The following is a 12,226-nucleotide window of genomic DNA, read 5'->3' on the forward strand; positions in this document are numbered from 1 at the left end:
TCTACAACCATCTGATCTTTGACAAACCTGACAAAAACAAGAAATGGGGAAAGGGTTCCCTATTTAGTAGATGGTGTTGGGAAAACTGGCTAGCCATATGTAGAAAACTGAAACTGCACCCCTTCCTTAAACCTTATACAAAAATTAACTCAAGATGGATTAAAGACTTAAATGTGAGACCTAAAACTATAAAAACCCTAGAAGAAAATCTAGACAATACCATTCAGGACATAGGCATGGGCAAAGACTTCATGATTAAAACACCACAAGTGATGGCAACAAAAGCCAAAATTGACAAATGGGACCTAATTAAACTAAAGAGCTTTTGCACAGCAACAAACAAACAAACAAACAAACAAAAAACCGTTATCAGGGTGAACAGGCAACCTACAGAATGGGAGAAATTTTTTGCAATCTATTCATCTGACAAAGGGCTAATATCCAGAATCCACAAAGAACTTAAACAAGTTTACAAGAAAAAAATCAACACCATCAAAAAGTGGGCAAAGGATATGAACAGACGCTTCTCAAAAGAAGACATTTATGCAGCCAACAAACATGAAAAAAAGCTCATCATCACTGGTCATCAGAGAAATGCAAATAAAAACCACAATGAGATACCATCTCACACCAGCTAGAATGGCAATCATTAAAAAGTCAGGAAACAACAGATGCTGGAGAGGATGTGGAGAAATAGGAACGCTTTTACACTGTTGGTGGGAGTGTAAATTGGTTCAACCATTGTGGAAGACAGTGTGGCAATTCCTCAAGGATCTAGAACCGGAAACACCATTAGACCCAGCAATCCCATTACTGGGTCTATGCCCAAAGGCTTATAAATCATTCTCCTATAAAGACACATGCACATGTATGTTTATTGCAGCACTCTTCACAATAGCGAAGACTTAGAACCAACCCAAATGCCCATTAATGATAGACTGGATAAAGAAAATGTGGCACATATACACCATGGAATACTATGTAGCCATAAAAAAGGATGAGTTCATGTCCTTTGCAGGGACATGGATGAAGCTAGAAACCATAATTCTCAGCAAACTAACACAAGAACAGAAAACCAAACACTGCATGTTCTCACTCATAAGTGGGAGTTGAACAATGAGAACACATGGACACAGGGAGGGGAACATCACACACTGGGGCCTGTCGGGGGGTGAGAGGCTGGGGGAGGGATAGCATTAGGAGAAATACCTAATGTAGACGACGGGTTGATGGGCACAGCAAACCACCATGGCACACGTATACCTATGTAACAAACCTGCAGGTTCTGCACATGTATCCCAGAACTTAAAGTATAATAATAAAAAAAAGAAACATAGGAAAATAATATCTACCCCATGACAGGGGCAGAAAACACAACACTAAATTTGTGGCATTCAAGAGTCAGACAGTTAACCTTTTACTATAACTAGCATTATTCAGGTCCCTTACTGGAGTTTAGGGCTCTATTTTAAGAAGAATATCGAAAAATATTACATAGACATGAGGGCAAAAAATTTTACCTACAAAAATATATTCAGATTCCAACGATTTCTGACCCATCTTAGCTACTACTCCGATCCAAGCCACCATTATCTCTCAATTAGAGTCTTGCAATATCTTCCTGATTAGTCTCTCCACTTCTACCAATGACCCCTAGAGAGTTGTCTCAAGTGAGCAGCCAGAATGATCCTGGGTTTCTTCTCCATTCAAAATCCTCTAATAATTCTCCATCTCACTCAGTGAAAAAGCCAAAATCTTTACAAAAGTCTTAAAAGGCCCTCTGCAATCTCACTCCCACCCCACACCAGTCTCATAGCCCTCTCCTGCACACTCGCTTTGCTCCGGCCACACTGGGCCTTCTAGCACAAGCTTGTGCAATCTGTGGCCTGCAGACCACTTGTGGTCCAGGATGGCTTTGAATATGACCCAACAGAACTTTGCAAGCTTTCCTAAAACATTATGAGATTTTGTGATTTTTTTTTTCTTTTAGCTCATCAGCTATCATTAGTGTATTTTATGTGTGGCCCAAGACAATTCTTCTTCTTCCAATGTGTCCCAAGGAGGCCAAAAGATCGGATGCCCCTGTTATAGTGGTTTCTTGGCACCCCAGGTTCACGCCTGCTTTTGCATTTGCAACAGCTCTGTCTGGAATTCTCATCTTCCTGGTATCTGCAGGGCTCAATCCTTCACCTTCTTTAGGTCTTGCTGAAACTTACCCAGATTGCAACCGCTTTTCACCATTTCTATCACTACTCCTCTGGTCCAAGCCTTTACCCTCCTCTTGTTTAGATAATACTGCAAAGTCGATTTAATATCACACCATACCTCAGCCATAACACTCCCTTTCCTCCTGCCCTGCCTTATTTTTCTCCATAGCACTTAACACCTTTGAACATACTATATATATTTTAGCTAATTATGCATTTCCTTTTCTCTCTCCTCCCACTTGAATGCAAGTCCCAGGAGGGCAGAAATTTTTGCCCAATTTGCAAAATGTTTTGTCCCTAACGCCCAGAAGAGTGTCTGGCCCATATTTGTCATTCACTAGATATCTGTTAATTAAAACAGTGAAGTGGTAGAAACAGAACCTATAAAGAAACACTGTGGAGATACTACTTAGCCCAGAGCCTGGTGGCTAGGCTGGTTCTCTCCTTTCCAATCGGAGGCCTCTTCAGCAAACATGCTCCACCAGATCATCACTCAGTCCAAGAAGCATCTAAGCTTGATCTCCCTCTTTGTATTCATTGGAGCTGGAGGTACTGGAGCAGCACTGTATCTCTTGTGTCTGGCATTGTTCAATCCAGATGTTAGTTGGGACAGAAAGAATAATCCAGAGCTCTGGAACAAACTGGCTCCCAATGATCAATACAAGTTCTACTCAGTAAAGGTGGATTACAGCAAACTGAAGAAAGAAGGTCTAGATTTCTAACAAATGTTTCACTATAAAGCTGCTTTAGAATGAAGGTCTTCCAGAAGCCATCCACACAATTTTCCACTTAACCAGGAAATACTTCTCCTCTAAAGGCATGAAATCATGTTGATGTAATCTATTGGCGATTACGCTGATTAGTAAATAACTGAAACTTGGAAAACAAAACAAAACAAAACAAAAAGAAACACTACGTAAATTGAGACAAGTATAGGAATACAAAAGGCTACCAGAGGAGTCCAGAGCCTGGATGTCCATGGATAGACTTCAGTGCCAAATACAAAATGCTTCAACGTTGCACATTACAGGCTTTAAACTGCTGCATGAGAGATTTAGGAAGAAACAACCCATTGTTAAATGACCAAATAAACGGTTACAGGACGAAATCTGAGGGTTGGTCATGCCAAGGAGATGTGAAAAATAGGACAGTGAATCATGTTTTGATGGTGAGCTTGCTGTCTGGAGGCAGGGTGCTGGGTGAGAAAGGTTCTTTTGCTCCACTAGGAGCTTAAGATGAGTATTTCTCCAGGAGCCAACATTACTTACTGAAATGCAGAAAGTGCACGTTTTCAAAGGGAAAATACATGGACTGGGATTAAATTAACAACTTCTGATTGGAAAACTTGTTGACAGAATTTGGCTGAGCTAGTCTCCTGAAATTTATTAGGGAACATCTGGGGGGAAATAAAACCTAGGATAGGGAGGAAGAGTGGCTCTCAACCTTGGCTGCACATTGGAATCATCTGGAGAGTTTTAAAAACACTGATGCCTGGGTGCAGTTAAATCAGAATCCCTGGGGTGGGGACCAGGCATGAGGTTTTTGTTTTGTTTTGTTTTGTTTTGTTTTGTTTTGTTTTAAAGGTCCTCAAGTGATTCCAACGTGTAGGTGAGGTTGAGACCTATTCTCCCCAAAACATCTGTTTCTTCTGTTTGTGATAAAAAGTACAGCTACGCACTAAGTGAGGTCTTAGGGAAAAACCAGAGCTTTATCTGGGCCTACCAAAGGCAGGGTTTACTCACTTAAAATGATTTCAGTACTCCATGAATTTATATTTTAATATCACATCTTTGGTTAATACTTACCTGGACACCACCCATTCCCAGATCAGGACTGTCAGGCTTCCCCATACAGTCCACCCTCTCTCAAGAAGAGCACGCTGCTTGGATAATATTTGAAGGGGTCTCAGACCACAGCTGCAGTGTCCTATTTTGGAAGCCCGTGGCTGAGTATTTTCATAAGCAGTCCAAGATCAACACTTTCCTACTTGCTCTGTTCACCCCTTCACTCCCCTGGGTTATTTATATTCTCAACTATCTCCACTCCCACACTGTAAATTCTGTAAGGGCAGAGACCAGGTTGCTCATTTTGGCATGCCCAGCCCCTGACCTAGTTGTCTGAGCAGTAACACTTTTGCATGACACAGAGCTAGTCCACATGTACAGCAATGATTTACCTCTCAAAACAGTTTCTCAATGTAGATGATGCTTTGAACATTAAAACTGTAGTTCTGATGGGGTCCATGTTTGTAAGTGTTTTATTTTAGAGTAACAGTTCATTACCATTTTATTGACAGTTTTATTAACAGTAAGTTAATTACTGTTACTGTAAAATGAAGTTCTCTTTATGTATAAAGGAAAAGCCCACCTCCATCATAACACGAGCTAAGGTTTACTGTGTACTTAGAAGTGTCAGGCGCATCATACATATCACATTACTTAACACCCAAATATCTCTGGGCTCCAGGTACTATAAGCCTACTCTTACTCAAGAAATGGAGGCTTAGGAAGGTCAATATCTTGCCTGGGGTTACAGAGCAGTAAGCAGAGGGGCCTGCGTACAACCCAGGTAATCTGTTTTTAGGGTTGGTTAATCTAAGTCACTAAACCTAAGATTCTGCAGACAACAGAACAAAACAATTGAAAACTGAGTTGAATTCCTTCTTGAGTGAATATAGAAATTAGTTAACAGGAAAGGGTATTTTCCTTTACAGAAGTGTTTCATAAAAACTGGGATAGCTGGGCTGACACAGTCTAGCTACTTGGGAGGCTAAGGCGGGAGGACTGCTTGAGCCCCAGAGTTTGAGACCAGCCTGGGCAACATAGTAAGACTTCATCAGAGACACACACACACACACACACACACACACACACACACACACACAGAAACTGGAGAAGACACAACCTAAAATTTCCTATTAACTCTCATTATAATATCAGAGACACTTTTAAATATCTATCATACTTAGAGTGTAATATACACATACTCAGATACGTTTTCTTTTAAATTTATTTGCTTTTCCATTAGCAGTGGCTCCTAATTCTTTGGCTATAAATCTTTTAGCTCTATAGCCTCTTGGTCAGGCACTTATAAACTTTAAAGAATTTAAACAGTGGAATCTACACTTCACCCAATAGCTAAATGAGAGTACAGGTAGTTCAATTCCCTGTCAGAAATGTGCCTGTTTTCAGCATATGGTACATACATATTTTCAAGAAACATTTTATAATTTATCACTCAGAATGAAAAATAATGACACAAATGTTAAGTTTTATATCAATTGTATAGTTTTGGAAAGATAATGAGGATTTCCTTAATCCTGTTCATAGGTGATCCTGATATAAAAATAGAAATAGTATTTAGGTATAATCTTCCTTAAAATGAGGACATAGCTGCATATTTTTAAAATGTAGTGATTCTACCACCTTCCCCATTTCCACTACATAAAATGCCTTGGCATCTGAGATGTTGAGATATGAATAATTACTATTTTAAAACTTTACTGAGCCTCAGAATCTTTAAAGCCTTTTTCAGATTATATTCTAAAAACAAATATATTTTCAGTCTTCATTCCAGGTTTCCAAGCAAACACACCCGAACAGGTTAATATTTCAGATGCTTAGACTGTTTTCAAATGCTATATTTAACAATGCTTATGATGATCACTCAAATAATTTTGATTCAGTTCAAATATGTCAACAGGAAGAGGTCAGGCAGAAATATAAAAATTCTAAGCAAAGTCATTCTGAGACTCAAACAACTCCAATACCAGAAACGCTAGTTAAACCAAACAGTAGTGTGGCCAAAGAACATCAAGGAAAACTGCTGTTTTCAAGATTTGTGGTTTCCTTACATAAGGAACCTATTCTGCTCTTGGATGTGACACAAGGGGGCTTTTTGAAAGCATGGTATATTTCAATTAAAAAAAAATCTTAGTCCAGCTGAGTAAATGCAAAGTTACACACAGTCATACACTTCATTCCTGAGATCCTCTGGAAGTCAATCTGCTGCTTAACATTAATGACACATCTGATCAACTATGTTTTTGTTTACAAAATATTCTAATATGTACACGACTCCAGTTCAGGTTTAAAATTTTTTCCCTTCTTTTGAAGAATAGGTCCCCTGAAAATTTTTCAGAAATTCTTAGTAATTTTTCATTATACTAAGCATCATCTTTTTTTTTTTTTTTTTGACACGAAGTCTCACTCTGTCACCCAGGCTGGAGTAAGTGGCGCGATCTGAGCTCACTGCAACCTCTGCCTCCCGGGTTCAAGCGATCCCCTTGCCTCAGTCTCCCAAGTAGCTGGGACTACAGGCGTGCACTACCATGCCCAGATAATTTTTGTATTTTTAGTAGAGACGGGGTTTCACCATATTGGCCAGGCTGGTCTCGAACTCCTGACCTCGTGATCCGCCTGCCTCGGCCTCCCAAAGTGTTGGGTATACAGGTGTGAGACACCATGCCCAGCCATACTAAGCATCTTCTAAACCACAATGGTCACTACTTCCTGGGCTCACTACCACGTTAGGCAAACCATTCATAAAGACAGGATATGTTCCTGTTTAGGATACCAACAATATAGTAATAGCACTTTAATACAAAATTTTAATTTTGTACAAATTCTTTTCCTGTGAACTGATTACAGTTTTGTACACTTAGGATATGAGATCCTTAGTCCAAGGCAATATATGTCAACAGTAAAACAAACAAAAAAGACTACTGTTATTGCCTTAGATGTATATACTACTACCTCATTGGACATCTGCATTTTCAGAATTCTGAGTTTAGTCATAAGCGGCCACATTAATCTAAAAAATAAAAATAAAAGGAAGCCATCTCTACTCACCATTTAGTATAATATAATGAAATAGTTACAATGTATGTTTTATAGCCAGAAAGACCTAGGTTGGAAATCTAGCTCTATGGCTATTAGTTAGTGATTTTGAGCAGGTTATTTAACCCCTTTGAATCATGCACACTTGGATAAGTAGCTGGCAGTAAATGTGAAAACTGTCAACTACATTATTTAATTAAGAAAATATTTCCTGACTTCTTGCTTTTTAGAACAATGTTGTATTGTTTAATAAACTTTGAATAAAAAATTAGCTAGGCTTCTCTCTTGGGAATCTTCTGGATTCTAAAAAATCCAATTTACTGTATGTTCCACTATATCTGCTGTTCACGGAAAGTGCCGAACAGGACCCCCAAATTGTGGTGTCCTCTTGAAAACATTTGCTATTTTTTCCATTGCCTCAAGACAGGCCAATTCCTCCCAATCAATTATCTCTAACTCCATGTGTTACCTATGCTTGTTGCATGGTAACTCTGTGAAATGCCAACCTGCCCCAATTCTTGAATTACATGCCTGGAAACCCAGAGGTCTCAAATGTGCATTTCTACTAGATTCCCCACTGACTATGTGACTCTTTGAGCTTACTCAGTATCTAGCATCTCTGGAGCATGACCCAAAGTTTTAAGAGAGCCTCGATAGCTAAGACCAATAATGATAAAGTTAATGAACAGGTGCTTAAGAGCAAGGGCCCATCCCCACCCCACACCTGACAGGCAGTTAGACCCGATGATGTGGAGATCGCCGGCTTATGGAAGGGCTGTTCCTCTGACCACTGCCATCCAGAAACACAGCTGCCTTTATAGGGTCTACAGGATGGTTAGCAGCTGAGGCTGAGGAAACTAGCTGCAATCTGTGGGATCAACATGTCCCCTCAAGGGAGAGTTCTTGGAAGGTGAGTCATACAATATTCAGGAAAGGTCACTGCAAAAGCCCTCATGTTGAATCTTTGTTGTGAGCTACTACAATGTCCCTGTGCTCTTTGTACCTCTAGCTGTAAGATGGCAGCATCACAGTCAGAGACACAGCTGCTTGTTTTCCAGTATTTAGCCTCTCCTTTTTACATAATAATAAAGTACATGTTCCAGCCCCCTTGAAGGCAGGTATGGTGTGGGACTTAGTCCTAGCCAATGGCATATAAACAGAAAAGATGAACTCAACTTGGAGTTGTGTCCTTAAAGGAGCCCTCCATATACCTTCCTCCCCACCTCTGAGATGGGATGCAGGCTTAGTACTAATCATCTTCAACAGACAAGTAAGAGATACATGTTGGCAAGGGTAGTAAGGAGATCTTTAAGAGTTGTTTAGGTCATGAGGGCTCTGCCCTCATGCATGCATTAGTGTTATCTTGGGAGTGGATTTGCCCCCTCTGGCTCTTGCTCTCTTTAGCTCTTTGCCATTCCACCATGTGATGCCTTCTGCCATATGATAATGCTACAAGAAGGCCCTCACCAGATGCCTGCACCTTGATATTGGGATCCCAGCCTTCAGAACTGTAAGCCCAAAATTTTATATTCATTATAAATTATCCAGTCTTGGTATTCTGTTATAGCAGCACAAAACAAACTAAGACATTTGAAGATACAGATACAGATCATCAGTCATTTGAGGAATGCCTCCAACTGAAAGACAGATATAAATAAGACAAATACACAATCAAAGGAACAAATAAAGACACATTAAAACCAAAAGTAAAGCAGAGAGCAGGAGTTCACATTTAAAAACTTCCTAACTATAATTAATATTCTCAGAGAGCTAGCAGGAGATATTGTATTTATAAACACACTGAAAAAACTTCGAAATTAAAAATAAGATAATGAAAAAATCAGCATAAGGTTAGATAATGTTGATGAAATTCATCTTAAAGTAGAAAAAACAGATGGGGAAAAATAATATACACACATCAGATTCAATGTTTGAATAATGGAAATTAACTAAAGAGTGAAAGGAGAAAATGACACAGAGGTATCAAGAAGAGAGTGCAAGAAAATTTTCCCAAACTGTAGGACATGAGACTTCATATTAAAAAGGCTGACTAGCTGGGCATGGTGGCTCATGCCTGTAATCGCAGCTACTCGAAAGGCTGAGGAAGGAGGATCACTTGGGCCTAGGAGTTCAAATCCAGTCTGGGCAACATAGCAAGACCTTGTCTCAAAAAAAAAAAAAAAAAAGGCTTACTAAAGTGCTAGCACACAATGAATTAATAAAGACCCATACTGTCATGAACATTGGGGATAATGAGAAGATCCTAAAAGCTTGGAGGAGGCAGCAAATAGAGAGGGTAAAAGCGTGCATACAAAGAAACAAAAATCAGATCAGTATTACACTTTTCACCAACAATATTGTATGCCAGAAAATAGTTGTAAAAAGCCTTCAAATTCTTAGTGAAAGTGGTTGTCAATGTAGAGTTTAGTACCCAACCAAACTAACTTTCAAATTTGAGAGTAGAATAAATAGTGTATTTCAGACATAGAAGGACACAGAAAATTTATTTTTATGTATTCTCTCCTTAAAAAGTATTGAGGAATATAAAGGGAGTAAGACATCCATCCCCTGAATTGAGACTTAAATATCCAGCTGCTGACTTGACATTTCCAACTGGATGTTTAGTAGACATTTCTCTTTTTTTGTATAAATTTAAAGGTACAAGTGCAATTTTGCTACATGGCTATACTGGGTAGTGGTGAAGTCTGGGATTTTAGCATAACCATCACCTGAATAATGTTCATTGTGCTGATTAAGTAATTTCTCATCCCTTACCTGCCTCCTCACTTCTATCCTTCCAAGTCTCCGATGTCTATTATTCCACTCTATGTCCATGTGTTCACATTATTTAGCTCCTACTTCTCAATGAAAACATGCACTATTTGTTTCTGAGTTGTTTCACTTAAGAAAATGGCCTCCAGTTTTATCCATGTTCTATCATGTCTATCCATCAAAAGACATGATTTCATCCTTTTCTATGGCTGAATAATATTCCATTGTGTATATATACCACATTTTCTTTATCCAGTCATCCATTGATGGACACTTAGATTGATTCCATATCTTTGCTGTTATGAATGATGCTGCGATAAACATACAAGTGCAGGTAGCTTTTTGATATAATGATTTATTTTCCTTTGGGTAGATACCTAGTAGTGTTACTGCTGGATTGAAATTAACGAGCCCAAAATAATTCTTCATTTCACCCCAAATCTGCTATTTCCACAACCATCCATATTTCAGTACATAGGAAATTCATCTTTGCAGTTCCTCTGGGTCAAAACCTTGGAGTCAATTTTTAATTTTTTTTCTCTTACATTCAGGTCTATTCTGTTAGCAAAACCTGTAGGCTCAATCTTTAAAATCTATCTAGAATCTAACCAGTTCTCCCTACCTCTCCTGCTATAATCCAAGGCACCAGCATGTCTCATTTGGTTTATTACAATAGGTTCCATCCTTGTCTCTTACAGTTAGTCTACTCTTTACCACTGTTTCTCACAGTGTGCCTTTTTGGGGAATCAGTGAGGTCAAAACTATTTTCACAAGAATACTAAACATTATTGGCCTTTTAAATTCATTGTCTTGTGAATGCACAGTGAAGCTTTCTAGAGGCTACATGATACACGACAGTGAACAGACTGAATGCCAGACATTAAAGGCATTTGCAAAAACTTAAACGCTGACATCTTTTTGTTCTTTTGTTTTGGAAAATATAATTTCAAAACATATGTTACTTGTGTTAACATTCAGTGGCATTATTGTTATTTTAAAATAAATAAATAAATAAATAATCAGATTTACATTTCTGAGCTCTGAGGGGTTAGAGCTCTTTGGAATTTTCAATAATTTGAGTACAAATGCCCTGAGACCAAAAGGTTGGCTAATGATTGCTCTATACCACAGCCAGAGTGATCCTTTGAAAACTCAAGTCAGATTAAGAACTCTCTAATGGTTCCTCATCTCATTCAGAGTAGAGGTGGACAAGACACTTCATGAGCCTACAGCACCCTCTCTTAACGAACACTCTCCCCATTGCTCAGAGCTGTGCACCCACACTGGCCTTCTTGCTGTTCCTCCATCATGCCAGGAGAATATATTTATATTTGCTGTCCCCTCTTCTCAGACCTCTCCTCTGCAGATATCTGTGTCTCCCCACCTCCTCCAGATCTTTGCCTTATGAGCTGTATTTTTAATTGTGTCCCTTTTCAGATGTTTATATATTGCAACGACTTCCCCCTTCTCCTGTGATACTGCGACCCCATAACTTGCCACTTATATATTTGTTTACCCTATCCTTCTGTCATACAGTAAGTCCTCTGGGATGGTGGCTTTCTTTTTAATCCCCTAGAAAGCCAGTGGATCTGGTGATCTGCACCCAGTGTGGTCCTCTTTTATTTTCCCTTTGATCCACTGCTGAGAGCCTTGTACCTAGTGTGGTCTTAAATGATAATGCAAGACTGATCATAAGGGGTTATCTGACTAAACCTTCAGGCAAGACCACACTAAACCCATGACAGAGAGCCCCAACTCTGTTCTATTTTTAAGATATTCCAGAGACCCAGCCACTATGAAAATTTGTGAAAAGGCTGATTACTTGAAGCTTGAAAATTATTATTCTTAACCACCAAAATCTTTGTGCAGCAGGTTAAACTCTTATCTCTTTTCAGAAGAGATGCAAAATTTCTCCTCAGATTCAGAGACCTTTTCATACCCCTGGAAACAATTACTAACTTTTTCCTGGACCCCATCTTAGCAGCAGTATCTCAATTCCTTTCATCTTTCCCACATAGATCCTGTTTTCAATGCTATAACCCACTCTGTGATGGTCTTCTGATTCTTCTCCCAGTGTTTTATCTTCATATTTCATTGTGTATCTAAATTCCAACAAGGTATGAGTTAGTGTGGCATCAAAAGATTCCTACAGTTTTACTTTTCTTTTACTGCACCCCAGCACTCCAGTGTATGCTTTTAAAAATATACCACATTGCCTTGAAAAAGAAAAATAGTCCCAAACCTGTTTGTGTGATATTGCTTACAACCTCCTCTCAGAAAGAAATGAGTGTTCCTGACAAAATGCTTCTGTAATTGATTCTCATGAACTTTAATGACACTAGGACTTATTTTAGGAAATTAGATATGACCCATGCAGTTGACCAGCTGTCAACCAAGAATTTAGTGACC

At 39.0% G+C, this 12,226-nt stretch overlaps 1 protein-coding gene and 1 pseudogene across 1 annotated transcript in view; one reads left to right on the forward strand and one right to left on the reverse strand.

The window, feature by feature from the left end:
* Positions 1-12,226, reverse strand: part of LRRC8C (leucine rich repeat containing 8 VRAC subunit C) — an 88,553-nt gene that overhangs the window by 54,413 nt on the left and 21,914 nt on the right. The window lies entirely within an intron of this gene.
* On the forward strand, positions 2,681-2,929 carry LOC115837661 (annotated as a pseudogene).

The sequence above is a fragment of the Nomascus leucogenys genome, chromosome 12 (assembly GCF_006542625.1).
Source record: "Nomascus leucogenys isolate Asia chromosome 12, Asia_NLE_v1, whole genome shotgun sequence".
In the NCBI taxonomy this organism is placed as follows: Eukaryota; Metazoa; Chordata; class Mammalia; order Primates; family Hylobatidae; genus Nomascus; species Nomascus leucogenys.